We start from the raw sequence: 18,950 nt of genomic DNA, 5'->3' as shown, positions 1-18,950 counted from the left end.
TCTCTCTCTCTCTCTCTCTCTCTCTCTCTCTCTCTCTCTCTCTCTCTCTCTCTCTCTCTCTCTTGGTACATGCTTCATCCTTTTTTCCGTTATGCTATATATATGCCATGTAGATGTTCGTTTTCGACTAATAACTAGATTTAAATTTATTTTACTTTTCAAACATTTTCCCTGTACTTAAGTGAAATTCGCATTATTAACCAGCGCTACAGCGCTGAGACTGAATTTAATCGATAATGAAACTGGCAGAGAAGAAATATTTGCTGTGAATGAACTTTGAAGATTACACTGAGATAAAGAGAGACAGGCAGAGAGAGAGAGTGAGAGAGAGAGAGAGAGAGAAAGAAACAGGAAAATGGGAGTGAAAGAGGATGATAGGGTGAGAAAAACAGAAAAAGAGAAGGAGAAGGAGCCGGAGAAGGAGGAGAGCGAAAAACATATACAAAAGTTTAATTTTTAATACAAACATCGTTTAAAATTCGTTTTCATCAAACACAAACACATCTAATTGAATTGAATCTTGCGTTATGACTTTTCATCGGTTCGCCTCTGATTTCTGATGTCATCTGCAACATTTTCCCGTCATCGAAACTTTAACGGCACCAAGTTCAAGTTACGAAGAGATATTGTTGTGATTGTGATTAAATACACTTTTTGAATTGAATTGAAGCTTTATATGCGCTCACATAAAACGTATATCTATAGATTAAACGTTACGAATTTGCATTTCGAGAATGAATAACTTTCAGTTTCAATCGGAAGTCAACCAGAATTCTGCTGACGTTGAATTCAATTTCGACAGAATTTGTTCGGAGCTCGAACTTGGAGCTTAGAAATGTTTCCTGTTAATTCAAATACTAGATCTGGATTGGTAAGCTTTTGGATTTTCATCAAATTATCTATATGCGCGTTCATTTCAAAACTTTAACCAAGCTCATCAATTCACACACACACACACACACACATATATATATATCCACTTAAACTTTGAGCGATTCCATACACATCTTAACAATATATCAAAAGACTTTCATCTAGTTTCCGGCATTCATTAATGGAATTGTAATAAGTTTTCCATAGAAAAACGGTGCAAAAGGCATCGGTTAGAACAATGTAATGCATTCATTTAGAATTTATGACAATTAAACGAGGAACAAAGAACAATCCGGAATATAATACATAATATTAGTTACTAAAATGCATTTGATATCACCTATTTTTTGGCTATTGAATACGTGTTAATTCAGTATAATGCAATTCATTTTTCGCACATAGATTTATCTACTGAAATAATTGCCGTACATGTGATTGCATGTAAATAATGCCGTTCGGCTAATGGATAAATAGTTTAATATGTGAGCAACACACATTCACATTATTTGCAGTAGAGTTCGGCTATTTTGACGACAGTTTAAAATGAATCTAATGAGGTTTCCGTAATAATACCTCTCAAAAATGAATAAATGAAATTAAACCAATCGAAATGGTCATATTTAATGATTTTCCAAAAGCGTTTCCATGTAAGGTGCACGATTCAGGTCACATTATTATTTTTTTGAGGGGAGATTTTCCACAACATTAAGTTCATTCAATCCATTGGAGTAGGTAAATCAGAGCTGGGATGAGATACTGGTATCTTTCCATTGCTTAGTATACCGTTTCAATAGGTGTCATTTATGAATGATGCAGCACGTTACGTTATCTACCCCTTGATTTATAAACTCATTCACTGTATCCATGTTTTGTTACTCTTAATCATATTGAGCATGCATTCGAAAATCGAATTTTCTACACTCGATCCAGTTAACACCTATATGCGACCAAATTCGGTCAACAAAAATGATCGCTCTCAATTGAATTGGCAGCAATTTGTGTTTTCAAGCATGTCACAAATAAATCGATACTAATTTTAATACATCAAAACAATGTATGATTGTTACATTACATTAATCTTCGATTAGGTTTGTTATGATTTTTAGCGCATTTTCCCATTTTAATTAGGTTGAACCAATTATCGAATTTCATTCATCTTAATTACCTAATATATTTTGATTTGGTGCCCATTCTAGAGCGTTACTAATTAAAATAATGTGAGATATTCCAAGAAAAAACCTAATGTTTTGTATCAAATTTCGCTCTTCTTCACATCCGGTATTACGATTGAGTGTTCTTTCTTCTACCTCTCGACGCTTCTTTATCAAATTTGGATTCGAGTGTGAATTGGAACAAGAGCAAATCGCTGCACGATTCCCGCCAACATACCCATGAAACTGCGTAACACAATTTTTTCTGCGATAGACATTTCAACGCTGCGGCATTACAAGTATATTGGTGTCAAGTGATTTTTAGTGATGAATTGGGCTCATGTATTTGAATGCTGAATTTTTGGAATTTCTACCAAATTTTGATTCACCGATCTGCTTCTTTGCCATGGTGTCGTGCACTTTGATCACACTTCACTTCGTTCGCTCCTTTCCGCCCTCTTTCTGATGCTTGTCTATGGATGAGCTAAGCGCGTGCTGTTCTAGAAGCTCTTCAACATGCGATACAAATTGTTCCGAAAACAAATGTTGTTGGCTCTTTCTTAACATGCGTTCGCGCTCCGAAGCACCGTTCAGTACAAATGTTATTGTTCATCTAGTTCATTGCAATGTGCTCTCGTTTGTATATTCAGCTGCCAGCGGCTACATAATTGTCCCATAAAAAAAATTTATGGTAGTCAACCAAATTTATATTGTACGCTGTTTCCCCTATCTCCTTCGATGAATGTCTGTGTGTGTGTGTGTGTGTGTGTGTGTGTCTGTGTAGGAAGAATTCTTTTGCGCAGTTAAATATGTTAGAACTCTTATCCCGTGAGGCACAGTTAAATCAACTATCCGAAGAGTCACACATGAAAGCACATATATATATATCCAACAACAGAATCAGAAAGGAAGGCCACCAAACCATGAATATACCGAAGCCTGACACACACACACACACACAAACACACACAATGTAAGAAAATATTTCTTCTTTCCCGTATTCAACAAATTTGTACACATTTAATGTGATTATTGCGGGTCTTGAGAAATGTGGCCATATGACCGAGTGTCACTGTCGCTATCGCTCTCTACATGGCAAACAAATAAACTATGAAAATGCGTCTTCTTTCTTTTCAAGATGTATTCGGCTACAAACATGCTACCGCATAAGGATTACATTGTAAAGGAATAGCATAAAAGTAAGAAACGAAATACACAGTACACACGCACACACAAATTTTGATTCAATTCAAAAATGTGTTATTCAAACGATCGAACATTAATATTATGATGTTGAGTCCAATTTTTTTTTTCTTTCTTTCTATGCCATTGAGGACCTTTTTATGACTGTTTATTTGACTTACCTTTTTTTTTACTGCAGGGAAAATTCCTAAGATGGCTATACATACTTGAGCTTGACAAATTGTTCCTTGATTTCTTTTCCAATTTGCCCGTATTAAAGCACCAAAACAGTCGGGCCCGACTGCTGAATTTTCAAGTTGCTAGCCTATTGAATACACGTATCATGGAATCTCCTCATGTCTTAAGATTTATCAAAAATTCTTTTCCTCTCCTCTTTTCGTTATTTTCAGTTTTTTTTTTTTCATCTTTTTCCAAAGACCATTCTTTTCTCAGTTCGCCATGGCAATGGCTGAATTATTCTGCACAAAAAAGAACAAACACCATCATATAGACGCTTATATTGTTTCGCATTTCAATTATTGTTATGCTGAAATGTTTTCACTTGCTGACAAATGCGAAAGGTGTACCGTTTGTTTTTCTGCGAAGGAAAACTTCTCCACGATGAAATTGTTCTAATTTCTTAATTGCGAAAGTTTCAATGAATAAAAAATAATTCATTAAGCTGATTACAGAGATTGAAATCTAGTGTTCCATTCATGCATCGTTATCCAGTTAAAACATCTTGAATCGACACCCTGAAAGCAAGAGTTGCACTTACAATGAGTATTTTTAAAATTGACACAGAAAAATGGCGCGGAAAAAAGGAACAAACGAAAATTGTGTGCAAAAGTGGCACAGCATCGAAATTGATGAGAAATAACGCATTTTCTTTCGTTACAGAGAAGAAAAACTAGATGGATAAATAGATCGGGAGTCTTTGGCCTAGTTGAAATCCTTCTAATTCTGTACAACTATGCCGAATAATCGCCATTGTGATGACTGACAATGAGAAGACTGAAAAATGCGATTTTTCCTTATTTCCCATCAATTTCGAGCTGAGAGTTGTTTTCTTCCTATTTTCCATGAAGTTTTTTCTGTGTCTGCTTGTGAAGCACTGTTCATATGTTCAACTAGTACTTTCAAAGTGTCAATTAATACACAGTTCAATAATTATGTCGTACAATTTGATTCTTTTTTGTTCGTCATCTGCCAGAGAGAGAGAGAGAGAAAGAGAGAGAGAGAGAGAGAGAGAGAGAGAGAGAAATCATGTCATAGTAGTAGTAGTACATGTTTCACCATTCGATAACAAATTGATCGAAAAATACTTGATGGGAGCACTCATTCTGGCAGCTTTTCCGTATGTTTGCAAGATTCTATTTTCGTCTGTTCAAATGATTTCGTCTGTGAATCCATGTATTTTGTTATTGCAAAAGGGATAGGAGCGCGTCGTCGTCGTCGTCGTCGTCGTCGCATGCACTTCTCAACAGTCATTCCGTGTTTTCCATTTTAACATTTCGTGCTATTATTGTCAAGTCGACGCTCCTTGATCCTCGCAAAAGAGCTGGTGCCATGCTACATCCAATTTAGTTAAAATCATGTAGCGCCAAAAACTTACAAATGATGACAACGCAGAATAAAAAAAAAGCATCGCATACAAAAGCTGCGATGACTGTGACATCGATGGAAGCAAACAGAAATCATCTACAGTGTCAGTTGGTTGTCATTGCTGCAGAGAAATTCTCATTAAATCGAAAGCAATGTGCTGTAGTATGCTGTGTACACGGGTCTACGTCTCTCTTCCTCTCTGTGTCTGTGCTGAAATACGAAAATGATTCGGTAAGGAAAAGCTGCTCGAATAAAAAATAAATACAATACATACGTATATTTCTCATGCAATATTCAACAAATGATTTTGATTATTTTGAAAAGGTCACATTCTACTACAGAGAAATACTCCATGCTCATTCTTGTTCCTTCGTTCGTTTCTTTCGCTCGTTCCTTCTCTTCAGTTTAACTCTCTACTTTATTCTTTCGCATAATTTTTTTTTTCTCCTCTGTTCATGTTTTTCTCTGTTGTATATCCGTCTATTCAGGATTGTATTCGGGGTAGATGTGCCGAATGAATAAAGTACAACATTTGAGTACCGTTTCGATTCTTGTTAGTTAAAATGCATGCAAAAGTCATCATGGAATCTTTTCGTTTCATTGTATATATATATATATGCATCATTATATCCCTTTCGGAGCTTTCTCACAATGCTCTCCAACGGAGCATTTTCATTTATTAACGAAGCAACTAAATTTTTGATCCGATTTTCCCGAGTTTTTTTTTCTTTCAACTGACCTATCCTACAATATTCCAAATATAATGAACATGAATGAAATTATTGCATTTAAATTCCAGGAAGTGAAGATTCACTCCCATTTTCATATAATAAAGATTATACTTGTTGTCGAATTTAAGGTTTTCTTTTTCGTTCTCTTTCTTCTTCGTCAAAAGTTTTGTTTTCATTGTATTTTTGGATCACCTGCTCTCGTTTTATGAAATTACTAAAGTATGTAAATCGCTTTCGTTCAAGTTCTGACGTTGTACTTAGTGATGCTTTATCATCGAAGTTTTTAATACTAAGTCGCATTCATTTTGGATATAAAATGTACTTTCACGGCGAAAGTTTCTTCAACATACTTGTTTACCAAAATAGAGAAAAAAAAAGAAGCAAAAAACAAAGTGGAGAGAATATGTTGACTGTTATTATGTACACATCTCTTATGGCACATCCATTGAAACCAACATTATCGTGACATTAATGTCAAATTCACATACATTTCCTTCTCTCACACTCATTCGCTAGCATATAGACGTTTTTCAATGGACCTAGAAAATGGGAAATCAAAATATTGCCAATCTCACGAATTAACTTCATTAACCCTTTATCACATTTCGGTTCCTAAAGTAACCAGATACGCCAGACGCTATAGCTATGAAACCACTGAATATTTTTATATACTTGTTTGGAAACAAATGTAGGAAAATGAACTAGCTTTCATTTGATACCTTACAGGCTACAATCAGCTGGCTGAATGGAAAGTTTTTTCTGTTCATGTACTGCTGTAAAAAAAAAGCGAAATTATAGCAGAATTCAACATTTTTCCTCCTCTTATCTTGTGAGTTTGTTCATTCTTTTCAATCGTCAAATTAGGACTCGTAGGACCAAAACACATCAATTTAACTTTCTGCATCATTAGTTTTATGAAATTTAATTTTTTCAAGCTTTTATAGTGATTTGACACTTTTGACTCTTTTCCGATTTTCTCTAGGGGAATTTCTCATCGAAGATAGTTTTGAAATCTTTCAAAATCTTCCACAGTTTCTGAAATCTACGTAGTTTTGCCCAAATTTAGAAAATCCATGCATATTTAGTGTTAAAAACAAGACAGTTCAGGCGAGATCACCCGACGCCATCTTGGATTTCACAAAATCCGCCATCTTGAAATCTCAAAAATTTATAAAATCTATACAAATCCACATAGTTTCGATAACTTCCACATCTTCACAGTTTCAAACATCTTCGAAAATCTTCACAGTTTTTACGTGAGAAATTCCCCTAGGATTTTCTCGACAAATACGTAATTTTTCAAAAATCTAAATATGAGGTTTTTCTCTATTTATCGTGGCACAAAACATATATCAAAATGATTCAAAAACAAAAAATTGTGCATCAAAGGGTTAACATAAAACAACATCTTTGACAAATACATGACTTATTGCCATTGTTTTGTACGTAAAAATAAATTCTCGTACATATGCGTCGGTCAGAATAAATGAGGGAACAGATACCAGTGGCGCATTTGGATAAACTTTCCTTTATATCGGTTTTTATTCGGTCTATAGACCGCAAGTAAGACTTGCCTTAAATACCATGACCAGGGCAAATCTTTCTGTGCAAATGTCAAATATTGCCATGGAAGATGCTATTTTTTTGGTAGTTATGCATCAGCCGAAACTCATTTTACATTCACAATTCATGATGTGTTTTTCAAAAACAATGTTCCGTTCTTTCCGGAACTGAATTCCCGTTTTTATTCGAACCGACACATATCCACACACATGTATTTATTCTCTTGAAAAAATTGTAAATTTTCTTCACCTTTTCTTTTTAATGTGTAAGTAATCCAAAAGTCATTATCAACGTCAACCACGAAAATGTGTACGCATGAATGATTTGATGGCGCAATCATTTGCAGATGAAAAAATTGTTATACATTTGACAACGCTCTCCCATGCTCTCTTGGAATTTTTCTACATTTTGACTAGCAGCTAAGTTTGGCGGTATGTGAAAACCGTCTGTCGTAGGTATAGGAATATGAATGCCATTTATACAGCAAGCCAAGTCTCTCCCGCATATTCACGCACATCGAAATTAATCTTCTTAATGCAATGGAATTAGTAATACATTCCGACAAATAGGGTAGAGCGTATGGGGTTGATTCAATGGTATCCATTTAGCAAAAAGTCGCATAAACATTCATGAGGTCGTTCATTTGAATGTGCCCGCCAATTCGGCATTCCTTTTTCGGTGTGTGTGTGTGTGTGTGTGTGTGTGTGCATGGTTTTTCTGGCATTTTGTTTTTGTGTGTGGGGCTGTGTATACATACAATTACTTGAAGTAATATGATGCGCCGTCGATGGAATTTTCATGGGAAATCACGTGATTTACACACTGCAAACAGAGTGTGAGATTATTTGTGTGAACTCATTTATCTTTAGATTTGTTACGATTTGTAAGGGTCGAATGTTAGATGGCGAAAACTTCTTCTATCACTGGGAAATGAAGGACTTTCGCTTCATGCGTAACAATTTGTCAAGACAATACGAGATTATTGCTTTTATCTCTTCTCGGAACTTATGTTTATGACAGAAGAAATTGTGCGAACTAGTACGAACTAGTGCGAACTAGTAACAGTTTGTCGTAACATGAAATTATTATTGACATCACTTCATTGCAGCCAATTTCAACTGCAACATGTACGAACTACTATTACTACCTTACTAGCATGATTCGACAAGATTTGAAGAGAGAAAATGAATGGTTTGGAGCGAAAATGTAATACAGAAAAGTTGAGCGGAAAAATGTCGATGATGAATGAGCGGAAAAGGGATAGCTATATAGTAAACTATTGTGAACTATATAGCTATCTCTTTTCATTTGAACATTGTTTCGCTCAACTTTTCTGTATTACATTTTCGCTCCAAATCATTCAAATAGGAAACGTACACACAACGAATTGTAAGAAAAGGATTGTATCCGTGAACAATTGGGCAAATATTATTGGATATTTATTTAGAGTTCATTGATGTCATTTGCAATTAGCTACGCGCTTTAATGTCCCCATAAATCTACTCCGCCAAGAGTTGGTGTACATGTCACGACCATACAGCATCAGTTGGGCTCATTTTAATGATTGAACATGATTTCATTTCATGAATAAAAGCTTCTTGTGTCAGCTGTTACACGCACAAGAGCATGGTCATATCATTAAATGTAATAGGTGAAGCGAAGCCAAGTCATAAGCAGAATATAAAAGAATTTCATCAGCCATATGGAATTATGTGGGAACGATGAAAAACCAGCTTTGGAATTAGGTTTTATCACTTCAAGAAGAAAGAAAAAAAACTATTGAAATTGAGTCGAAAAAGGAGAAATAGATACACAATGGCGTTCCTTTTTTTTTGGATTTGAATTGTAAATGCGAATGTATCAAGACTTTAATTAAAGTCTACATGCCGTGTTTGATAAACATTATATTGAAAATTAAAGGGAGTCTTTCTGTAGAAATGTTACGCCTTTTTAGCAAAACAGACGCACATTACTTTAATTTAAATTGGAGACAATAATTTTTAACTTGTAACATTCGTTGGGAATCAGCATCTTTTTCCATCGCATACGCAATGATTCTATCTCTCCCTCTCTTCATTCTTTCTTTCTTGCCATCTAAAGCTTGTAGTTCCCATTTTGTGATACTTTCTGTCTGTTTTGAGTTTTTGTTGGTCTCCATTTCATTTTACTCCACACACCACACACACTCACACATACACGGTACTGAGTGCACACACAAAAAGAAACTTTCGCATTTAGTTGGTCTCTAGGATTTGAACTTGGAAAATATTTTTCACTTTAGTCTTGAAAAGGTTATTATGCGATGTGATATAACATGTTGCCGAGTGTGTATATTACTATAGAGCCATTGCAACCTATGTGAATGGTGTGGACTATGGAGCGTGAAGCAGCCATACATTTGTTCTTGCACAGCGTAAAATATGAAATATGATGTCTAATAAAAGCGAATCGTCGTTTCTTTGCCTTCATTCATCCTGTTGGAATTATTTCATTTAGTTGTCGAATAGCGTTAAACTTTTGGCTGAAGAGAGAGTATTCAAGTAATTTTTCTCGCTTTTTTTTTGTATTAATTTTGCCAATTTTTTTTCGTCAGCGAAAAATATACGGCGTACATTGTACGCGCATCCGTATGCGCACAAATGCAGGACAATACAGTGCAATTTTTATAAGAAATTCCCGACACTTTCGAATTTATCTAAGCTGTTAACCGAAATAACCCAATGGCAGTAGTGAGAAAGATTGAAGTTTTTGATATCGTGCAATGGGCCAACGGACGGCGGAAATAAGCGAAAAAAATTAAACAATATTAACATTTCGTAAGAGCCCACTCTTAGGTTTAGTGACTTCTGGAACTTTACAGATTTGTCTATTTTCGGCTGAACGTACATATTTCAGTTTTCGTTGCTTTATCGTCTTCAGACCAAGTTGTTTCTAGAGTAAAAAGAGACAAAAAAGAACATCATTGTACAAAGGGGTTGGAATGCATTTTCCATATCATTTCTTTTTGTGTGCGACGCACTCACTTCTCTAAGGTTCACCCTATTCCACAGCTGTCACCCTTCCCACTCCCATCTTCACTAGCTCTATCTCGCTATGTGTAATATTACGGTTATTTTGCGCTGCCATTTTATTTATTTCGCATCGTTGCCCGTTTTTACTTTGTGACCACGTTATTGGAAGAGTTCATTTTAAAAGTTTGCGATTGAAAAGAAGAAGGAGAGAGAGAGAGAGAGAGAGAGAGAGAGAGAGAGAGCGAGAGAGAGAGAGAGAGAGAGAGAGAGAGAGAGAGAGAGAAAGCAGCCACCATCAAACAAAAGCATTGTGAGTACTCAAAAGCATGCGATTTGGGGTGCTCTTCAACAATCGAAAATTTCATGACCTGAAATATTTTTTGTGTATTTTATGACCTCGTCTGGGAAAATGTGTGAGTGTGTATGTAGTGAAAAGCAGAAGTTTGGATTCGAACATTTATATTGCCTGCATCTTATGTATTTGCCCGATGCTATAGTCAGTCAGAGTTTGAGTTAAATAATCTGTTCGCTGTTATTCTTTTTCTCTCTCTCTCTCTTTCTCTCTCTCTCTCTCTCTCTCTCGTTTTTTTACTCTCTTGTTAGTTCATTTTAGTTGCGCAGAGGCGTCGAGTGGTCGTTATTTCGGTTTTTAGATCGGATCATGGATCCGGAAAACGGAAGTGTACAATTATGGACCTCCATATAATGTTGGGTTTTGTTGAAGAACGAACAAAAAAAAAATGCAAAACTAACCGAAAAACTTGCACTACAAAAAAAAAACGTGAACCCCCTTTCACATGAAATAAAATTATATAGAAATTTTCTTCCGCAAATATTCGTCGATGTAATGTGTACGTACATTGTACAATGTACATACACATACAGAAAACAATGATGAAAACTTTCATGTTTTTCGATCGAATCTACTTTGTAGCAAAAATTTGTGTGTTTGTCCAATTATTCACTGTTCGTTGATAACAGCTTCAAATGGTGTAATGAAACTTTTCTAATATGTAAAACCAGTAACATTGCATATCAAAATCCGGTTGCATTTTGTAATTATAAAGTTTTACATGGCAGAAAAAAAAACACAACGAACAATTATAACAACAAAAATAATGCGTATCTCATATTCAATCTAATTGAATGTCGAGCCTTATTAGCGATTTTATAATTGCATTTGGAATGTTTTCAATCAACTGAAAAGCAAGTGAGTACATCAAATCCCATATATTTTTGCTGTTCAACCCATAAGCATCAACATGGAAATTCTCTCTCTCTCTCTCTCTCTCTCTCTCTCTCACTCGTTTTAGTTTTCCCGACATTTTACTATGAGAACAAACAGAAAATGTGTTAATGCTAAGAATGCCAGTACTATTTGCATACGCACACAGAATAATAATCAAAACATCAGTTTCTGGTCAAACAATTATTTATTATACCGAGGTAGAGTGTGTGTGTGTGAGAGAGAGAGAGAGATAGAGAGAGAGAGAGAGAGGGAGAGGAAAATGGAAACAGATTTATGCAGCGAATGCAATTAATCCTTTTTTATTCATTTTTGGTCAATTTGAAACTGCATTTCCTTTGAATTGAATTAAATTTAATTTATTTTTGGCATACAATACTATTTATACACGCTTCAATATACAAATATACATAATTGAACTGAAATGATGATGTATTACATACACCCATGCACACACAAGTTGTGCTGCCTGTTAAAGGAAATCTCTTCAATGTTATTGAAAATAAATATTGAGCCGCTTCAAAATCCGATGCAATCAACATCATGAGACTGTGTGTCGGTGTGTTGCAGTATGTAAATTGGTTTTGATTCACCATGTTTGGTGTGTATGTGTGTGTGTGTGTGTGTATGGATTCGAATTTCCCAATGGTAAAACTCAAATATTTGCGTGACGGTAAAATAATTGGCTTCGTTATTTCGCATTTTCTTTGCTCGAATTCATTCTATCATTTAATGAACGCACCAATTTTATTTAATTCCGCTGTGTTTGCTAATGTTTCAATATAACCCGACTGAAAAAAAAAGAGAAGATAATTACATTGATTGGATTTTAAAAGCAATAAATGTTTTCATTTGCAAAAAACTCTAACCCCTCCCGTTATAATATACTTTATTGACGAAATTGCATAGTTTTACTTCGATAAACTTCCATATTTTAAGTTAATGGAAATGTAAAAAAGTAATCAGCTCCAGAACTTCATAGGAAATCAACAAAATTCGGTGGAATAAAATGTGAGAAAACTGGAGGGAAAACTCAGCATTTGAAAGAAAAAATCTACAGAATATCAGAGCTTATGATGAATTTATCATCACTAAATGAGCTTAGCACATAAAATTTAAATCAAACAAATCGTATGCGTTGCGTTGAAACATCAACGCGCATATTTCAACTATCCCGTTACAAGTTGGTATTACCAACTTTGAAAAGCAGTAGACGTAAATATGTTCACTTCCATTACACTGATTTTTTTTTTCCTCTCATTCATTGGTCAATTCAATAGAATTTCTATGAACTAAGAAATCCATTTGACCCTTTATCGCAACCCAAAACTTGTTCACTTAACCATTCCAGATACTTGTGATTCATATATCACGTAAAATGAATTCGTTGAGGTCATTGAAATAGTAAACAAGGCTAGTCGCCGTCGTCTTCGTCGCTGCTATTGTGCGCCACGCCAAACATGCTAAAAAGTATTGTTATTCATCCGAAACAGTTGTGGTTGTTTGCATAAGAGACGATCGGATTTATGGTCGCATTTGGTAAATAACATGCTAAACTAACTTATAAGGAGCGATGACGTGATGTAGCTTACCCAAAAGCTACACGGAATGCGACGCACAAAAAGACGCATTGACGGAAAAGAAAAATGACTCGAGAAATAAATTCGGTAAATAGATTTGTGTGTGTGTTTTTTTTTTCTCTCGCCACAATGAAAGCTTAACCAGAGCGCTAAAAATGTGTGTTTTGCGTGTGCGTCACACAGCCAAAAAAGAATAAAATATTGTTCAGTCAATAATTAATATTAATATACAAAGACAGACACGAAATTCATCAGTCGAAAGACAAAAGAAACAAAAGCACACCTCACACCATGACACAGTGACCAAAGCAACGAATGTGCAAAGGTGAACCGAAAATGATGACGAGCTGGGCCAGAGAAAATTTGATGGCACTGATTTATTGTTGCATACAGAACATTTATTTGATTTAGCCATGTTGGCTATGCCAAAATGTAGCGTTGAAAATTAAAATGTGAAAAATTGAAAAGGGCAATACATTCAGGCAGTGTTTGGCAATGCCGACGACTACACAAATTGTATGCTAGCTTCCAACGTATACCGAATGAAAAATAAAAACACAGACACATTTCGAGATAGAGAAATAAGTTATCACCAGACGAAGGAGACAAAAAAAGAGGAAGCGAAAAAGAAAATGGATTCGTTCGTGGTCGGCGAAACATGAGACACTTTCCAGTGAAAAGATTCAATGGATGACATTGTGACGAAATCAAAATATCATGCTTTTTGCCACTTGCTGCGTCTGATGAAATATGTTTGGATGAGAAAAGAAAAAAACATTTGAACAGCTCTTTTTTCCGTTTCATGCTCAATTCATTGCCACCACCATTTTTATCGAATGATTCAGTCATCGTCGATGCGGATGACCCATCGAGCAGTTGCTATGGCTATATCACTACAATCATGCACTGCGTTAGAATTCAATGAACCATTGAACGCCATAGTGATGCCATATAACATGATTGAAACGAATTCAACAAAAGAAAATCTTTTTCTGCGCAATTTTCACGCTGACAAAAAAATAAATGACGTAATTGTGCATTGGACGAAAATATTTGTGTATATTACTTATAAACATGAGATGTTGATTTGCAGGAGAGGGTGGTGTGATTACGCTTCGCAAGAAATATTTGCACATTCTACTAATACTTTTCGTAAATTTACATGGATTCTATTTGCTTGAAATTGATGTCCAATACTTCCAGATCAACTTTTGTTGCACAAAGTGAATAAATCAACCGGATCGCTCATCGTAGAATAAATCATACAAAACTTTCTTCGTTACATTCGACAAAATATTCTCGTGCAATGTACCAATGCTACAGAATTTATAAAATCTCTCCAGAACAGATCATTTTCAGTGCAACGTGCACACTCTCTGTCTCTTTCTTTCGCCTTATTCCGGCGATTTTCATACGAATTCAATTCAAAATGTTATTTGAACAGTTTCCGAAGTCATTTTCAAACCTGTCACGTTTTGTTGTATCGAACTCCTTTTTTCCCGTTATTATAACAAGAGAAAAAAATCTTGTACAAATAAAATTTCAAAATATCATAAGTGACATTTAAGCTGCGAGCTATGAAATTACATAAAAACTATGTAATACAATTGTCATTGTGTTTCATAATAATCCTAGACAAAAGGGAATGAAAAGAGAGAAAAAACAGCTTCGTATTTTTTTTTTGTTTTGTTCGTTGGTGTCGTTTGTCATGTTGAACACTCAAACGCATTCTGCGCACTGATATGGACTGTGCAACGATACAGAGTCTGTATTACAGACTCCATTCGCGGCTGGTGCGACACAAACGAATGCCAAGAGAAAAATATGAATGGGAATTGCATAATTGCACGTTGTCGATGACAAGCCGTTGAAAATACAGATGCAACAATAATATATCATTGGCGAAGCATTGTTGCATATTGTGCACACAGAATCACATCGGAAATTTTTAAAAAAAGCAAAAAAACGACACAACAAGTGATGCCAATGCCTCTCTCTCTCTCTCTCTCTCTCTCGTCCCTCTTCTGTAATGGAACATACATTTCTGGTGCCTCTGGTGAAAAATTGAAATATGAACTTTATTAATAGCTCGTTTTAAATAATCTTGCACGTTGCACAGTGCACAGTATGGCTATGTGGTGGCCACTCCATTCGTATGCTCCACATATCCAAACATATTAAATTACCATTGTCATGCATGCAGACTGCATAATAAATAGTTCACTTATGTTAGCACACATTTTGACTGGATAATTCGTAATACTTTTTTGGCTTTGAAATTCAGCGCTTCATTTTCGCTGTCGCCGCCGCCGACGCGCAACATTCAATATGATTTCCTTTGAATTCGAGCTATGTTATGTTGGTTTTCAATTGGAAGCTGAACTTTTCACTTGTACCACAAGCAACACTGTAGCATGCTGCTGAAAATTGCAACTTTCAATTACATTTAGAAGATTGCTTTCAGTGGGCACAAAGATAGTTTCTTATGAATTTTTTTTTTTTTCACAAATCAAACAAAATTCTACTTTCATAAACTTATGAAGATTCTTTCAATTAATATATTAGTTTTAGTAAAAGCTTCCCTTCACATTTTAGTTTGCAGTTTTATTAAAGAAAATCACTGAGCTGTTTTTCATTTTGTGTAATTTTTATATGGAATGCTTAATATAGCATTGCCTATGTGAAAAATTTGTATTCTATGTGGCAAAAAAAATGTAAGGAATACATGTTTTTTTCCACCAAAAAGGGAATTAATCTCTTACAGAAGAGCAAAAAAATGTATCCTCTCAATTAATATGGGTATAGAATGATGATCATAATTGAAAAATGCATAGAATAAATCGACATGTCGAACCAAAAAATGAAGTTAGACAGATGGTTAGCCTGGAGTTATATTAGTTTTTAACAAAGAAAACAGATTAACCGTGACTTCATCTACAAATCGGCCAAAAACCGGTTTCTCCCCACCTTTCTCACCATTTGCAACTATTTGTTGTTATTTTAATTAACCCACGAATCTGAATGCTCTGCTACCTGCCGCTTGTAATATGTTATTCTTTCATTAATTTCACCCAGATCCACATCCGTGCATTACATATAATCGCAATGGTGAACATTCCATAGTGAAAAATAATAATTAAAATTATAATTAATATGAATATTTTACTTGTGTCATAGCGGCGACGTGAAGAATCTCATTATAATGTACCATTAAAAATGGTTCCTCACCATCCGTACGATGGCCACGAACAACTAACAAAACCACGGAAAATACAATTTTACGATGAACTCGTTTAATGAGATAATTTCTGTATTTTTCGTGTAATTGAATGACATAATTTCGGTGTTTTCAGTGACATTAAACGCATTCATCACATTTGTTCATTGGCTTCAGCCAGTAGAACGACTGTCAAATGTTCAATGCGCATCTCGTGGTTGAGGTATCTCTCACCCATACAATAATTGAGGGTTTACAGCGACCAAAACCGAACTGCATGACTAAACGCACGAGACAGACAAATATTCCATTTTTATTTATTCAACCCACATATTGTTGCTTCATTATTCAGAGAACATATTTCACACACATGGTTTTTTTTTTTTTACAATGAGGTTTTCTCTCGGTTTTTGATCAGATTGGCTGGAATATGCCACATGAATAATTCTAGCATGAATCAATTTAAAATAAATTAAATTTTTGCGTTAACCGTAATAAATCGTGGTGTTATTAATTAAAAGTAAATAAAAGGACTCATTGCACTTTTGATCTGGTTGTGTTCTCTTTCATCTTTAAATGCATGGATTTTTTTTTTTGGTTGGTCACCAATGAAATCCAACAAATCAATTGTAATGTTGGTTTAATAAATAACACACCAGAACAATCATGAATCAGATCACAGCTTATATGATTTCAAAAAATTCAATGTTTAATTTCATGGAAAATCATGTGTCGATATTTGTTTTAGATTGCAATCTGGTTTCTGCACCAGAATAGGTAGAGAAAAAACAAGAGAGTCGAATCAATCTGTTTCGCACTGATTTCATGTGAAATAAAATCATTATAATTAAAATAATTGAGTTGTGTTAAGACGAATCGGTTTGTATGTGATGTTTTTGTCTGCTCCGTAAATCGGATAACGAGCGAGCAGTGGAAACAGCAGCAGCATCGGTCGTTTGGACTCGTTCATAAGATTCGTTCGGATTATTTCACAAGAAAAACAAACTTGCTTGCTTATTGACTCGATTAATGGCTCTTGGTAAATTACACAGAACTTTGTTCAAGTTCAAATTACAGATATATCGAAATTCCCATCCTCCACACATCACTTTAATAGATTTTGCGATACCTTTTACTTTAACGCATGCCCATCTAGTGGGTAAATGTATGGATTCAGTGGAAATTAGCAACAACAAAAAAACACTACTTTTTTTTTTTGGTGAAATTGAATAACACAACACTCGCATTTTTCTATCCATTGGACGACAGAGAAGATTCTATCAAATATGTCACTATTGTGCAACCAATCATTTTGGATAACAGTGGGGAAAAGTTCGTCTTACATCCGTAAGGTGCTTTCTTCAAGTTGTTCGTATCAAATTGAGTATAGCGCGTGTCTTACTTTATCGATGCTATCATTGGTGCAATGATTGATTCATGGACGGTTTTTGCCGAATCGGATATTGTTGACGTCTTTTTCGTTTGTTCATTTGCCTTAACGCCTATCAAATTATATCGTAGATGAACTCACACACACAAACCCGATGTGTGACCATGGTGAAAATGTATTAACTCTTCGATAATGTAATTTCAGTTGCAGCTGGGGTGTAGGTAGTTTGAGTGCGCACATTCGCTAGGTGCTAACACAATAAAACCTAACGAAGTGAATAACACTTTGATTCTTTTCGTATTTCTAGTGAACCAGAAAATCAATTTGGACCTGATAACAAACATTTTTTTTTCTCTCTCTCTCACTCTCTTCTATCTCCACTATTCAGCCTTCGATTTGTCTGCTCTTTGTTATTTCATTCTCTCAATGTGTTCGTGCATTTTGTTTGTCAAACAAACTCGGGCAAAAATAATAAAATTGCACCAACTATAAAAGCACTAAAACATTAGAGAAGAAAATGGAAATCGTACTCGGGAATTGTAACAAAATAACGTAAATAAAAACAGAGAACACGTGAGCACGAGTGCTAACAGAAAATCTGACCCCATGTTAGAGTAGTGGCCAACTATTTGCAGATCAGAACAGTCGCTAAAATAACATGTTATGTGTATGTGCCATGTGCTGGCACAAAATTAAAAGAGTTCAGTCTTTTAAGTTATAACTATAGTCGACTATTTATTTACCACCGCATTCACATGTATTTGATTTGGTTTTCATTACAGATAAGAGGCTCGATGAACCACATTTTATCATTCAATCAACAAATACTCCAGAAAAAAAGGTATTTTCCATTAATATTCGTTTAATCAACCCAAATGAACGTTACGACCAAGGCCAACCTTCATTCGATCATGGGCTGGTGGATGCTCAGAAATCAAAACATCAAGAAATTGATTTGTAATACAAAACGTGCTCAAAATAAAGAAAAAATGGTTCATCTTTACATTTGTGAGAGGCCATCATATACAGCAATAAATCATGTAATTTTATTATTAGCAAAGTGCCAAAGCGGCACAAGGATGAATGGAATTGAAATAAATCGATCTGTTAATCGAGAGATTTGATGACCTCAAGCATAAAATCGATTCAATCGTTTAAAGCTATCAAATTATAAACTATTTTTTGGTTGATCTCTCTTAATCATAGTAATAATTTCCCTTTTTCCAGTAGAAATGTTTGCGTTTGACATTACCAAAAGTGCTTCGAAAGCAAACCGAAGGGAAAATGCCGCAATAATCAAGCCTCAAGTTGAATTTCAGTGATTCACCACAAATTACGAACATACGCTCACAAACTAAACAACTTTCAATAGTTCAACTTAGGTTCCATGTTGATGTAGAC

The 18,950-nt window shown here is 35.0% G+C and overlaps 1 protein-coding gene across 2 annotated transcripts in view; it reads left to right on the top strand.

Annotated features, from left to right (window-relative positions):
• The window catches only part of LOC129576177 (uncharacterized), a 125,322-nt gene that overhangs the window by 14,807 nt on the left and 91,565 nt on the right, over nt 1–18,950 (top strand). For both annotated transcript variants that reach the window (XM_055460844.1, XM_055460843.1), the window contains exon 2: nt 18,332–18,390. The gene's annotated coding sequence lies outside the window, so the exon portion shown is untranslated. The remainder of the gene's footprint in view (nt 1–18,331; nt 18,391–18,950) is intronic.

This window comes from Sitodiplosis mosellana, unplaced genomic scaffold, assembly GCF_009176505.1.
Source record: "Sitodiplosis mosellana isolate CC-2019 unplaced genomic scaffold, AAFC_SMos_1.0 Smas_scaffold_6181, whole genome shotgun sequence".
In the NCBI taxonomy this organism is placed as follows: Eukaryota; Metazoa; Arthropoda; class Insecta; order Diptera; family Cecidomyiidae; genus Sitodiplosis; species Sitodiplosis mosellana.
This window is presented reverse-complemented; position numbering and strand designations above follow the sequence as displayed.